Source organism: Protopterus annectens, chromosome 1.part1, assembly GCF_019279795.1.
Source record: "Protopterus annectens isolate FY-2018-M chromosome 1.part1, PAN1.0, whole genome shotgun sequence".
Lineage (NCBI taxonomy): Eukaryota > Metazoa > Chordata > Ceratodontiformes > Protopteridae > Protopterus > Protopterus annectens.
Window position 1 is genome coordinate 290,237,241 of NC_056726.1, and position 2,740 is coordinate 290,239,980.

A 2,740-nucleotide genomic window follows, 5' to 3' on the forward strand; every position below is an offset into this window, starting at 1 on the left:
TATTTGCAGAACGGTACTCCGTTACCAACGCAGTACATTTCTGCAGATAACACTAATCTTCCATGGACAGGTTAGTGTTTTCTGGACTGCAAATTTACCTCATTTGCATAGCTTTCAGCAGCAAATGAGGTAATTTGCATACCATGACTCTGTCCGTGCAACAGTAGCCTTAGCAGCTCTCGTGCACGTCCCTGACGGCTGTTCCTGGATCGCACGGCAGACATATTGCCTGTTTGATGTCTTACACTACTCTACAACTCTGTTCAAGCTTTTGTAAATCCAGCCCTTTGTTTTACAGCACAATAGACTACTCCCATGCCTGATAAAAAGTATATATATATATATATATATATATATATATATATATATATATATATATATATATATATATATAAAGCTTGTGAGGAAATTATTACTCTAGTTTTGTTTTACTTGGATCGCTTATCTGTGTACTTAATGGATTTTTGACTGGAAACAGACTGCCTGCCTTGCTTGGATTACTTTTGAATACTTAGTAATGCTGTACAATTCTGTATTTTCTATTATTATTTTTTGTTTTGTTTTGTTTTGACTTACGACGAGTTTAAGTTCGCTACTTCTACTGCTGTTGTCTGATCTGATTAATATACAGTGATTAACTAGAGATATATAGACTGAAAATTTTCCACACAGAGAAGTTTCTTACACCGTTTTGCTTTTGGACCCACTACACCTGTTTAGAGGGTTGTTTTGAGACTTCAGGGACACAATGGAGATTACTTGTCTTTTGCATCAAAACTAACCTTGAACCCCCATCAAACTACAAACCTATTAAGAGCTTTGCTAAGGCCAGTTAGCGCAAACTAAGTGACAGCTTATTCAACTTCCAGTCCCCTCTGAACCTGGATGACACTGAGGCCTACTCTGTGCTGTACACAAAAGCACTTTACAACCATAATCATAGCTGCATAGTTTCATAGTTTCATAGTTTAGTACTAGGCTCTCTGCCCTGGGGCATTTGTAAACCTAGCCATAGTGATGTGGCTTTCGCCACCCCATGAAATGGTACAAAAATGCACAGAATAGATTTAGAATACTGTGCCTCTGTCTAGTAGTGACACAGTGAAGGTCCCCTTATATAATAGAACTAGTTTACTGTGCCCCTGTCTAGTAGTGACACAGATGTGACCCCTGCGGTAAACTTACGATCTCCCATCCACTCATCAAGATTTCTCTTGAAGAGAGTCAGTGAGGGGCTCTGCCTAACATGAACTGGGATCTTGTTCCAGAGCATGGGAAGCCTCTGGGTTATGAATCTATCCCTCCAGCATGTCCTATTCATACTTGTGCCAAGGTTTAAGTCTTTATCTCTCGTGGTTCTGATGGATTTGGATTTTTTGAGGTGGAGCATGTCCATCAGTTCCTGATTGGACATGGCCTTGTACGTCAGGCAGAGATCACCTCTGAGCAGGCGGTATGCTACTGAATAGAGCTGGAGTTTCTTTAGTCTGGCAGAATAAGACATATGTTGGAGACCCTTGATCCTCTTGGTGAGGTACTTTTGTGGTCTCTCCAGCTGTTGCAAATGCCGGGTGAGGTACATACCAAATGGGGCATTGTACTCAATCATGTGTCTGATGAGGGAGGAGTATAGGGGTACAATGACATCCTTGGATCTGGATGTGAATCCCTTCATGATAAGGTGTGCAAGGTAGAATGTCTTTCTAACCACTTTGGCAACGTGGGTGTCAAATGAGAGGTCGCTGTCGACTTAGGTCCCTAGGTCTCTGATTACTTTTTCCATACTCAGTGAGTTGCTGTCTATGTGATAATTTGTGGGTACTTTGTTTTTCCCAAAGGGGATGACTTTACATTTTTTGGCATTTAGTTTAAGGCCATGACTCTGGCACCAGTTGTCTGTTTCTGTGAGGCCTTTTTGTAGGATGTATGTGTCCGCTGGTGTGTCGACTATGGCGCCTAGTTTGCAGTCATCTGCGAACTTTGTCAGCCACAACCCTCCCATGTTTGCTTTAACATCTGAGAAATAAATGCTGAACAAGAGGGGTCCCAGGACAGATCCCTGTGGGACACCACTTGTGACTGGCTTTGAGTCTGACATTGCTCCAGCAATTTTAACTTTATGGGTTCTGTCTTTTAGCCAGTTTGCAACCCATCCAGTGACATAAGGGTTTACATTTAAGCTGTTGAGCTTATCTATGATGCCTGAGTGGGGTATTGTGCCAAAGGCCTTAGCCAAGTCCAGGTAGGCTGTATGGACTGCTTTGCCCTCGTCAATGGCTCTAGTGACTGTTTTGAAAAAGTTAACCAGTTTCAAAAGGCAGGATCTGCCCTTTACAAAGCCGAACTGGGTGGGGTCAAGTGTCTGTAGGTCCCCAATGTCTCTGTTTATGAGTTCCATAATGATTCTTTCCATAGCTTTGCAGACCAGGCTGGTTAAGCTTATGGGGGGTAGTTCCTAGGGTCTGTAGAGGTACCCCCTTTGTGGAGTGGGACCACTGTTGCTGTACGCCAGTGTTCAGGTACATATCCTGTAGTAAGGCTAAGGTTAAATAGCATTTTTATGTGTGGGTTTAGCTCCTCTTGGAGTTCACGTAGCACGCAACCCGGGATACTGTCAGGTCCCATTGATGTTGTGTTTTTAGCTTTGCTGAGGGCGGTTCTCACCTGGACATCTGAGATGACAGGGAGATTACATTCAGCTGGGATAAGTATTTCTTCTTTTGGGGGTGAGGGAGGGGAG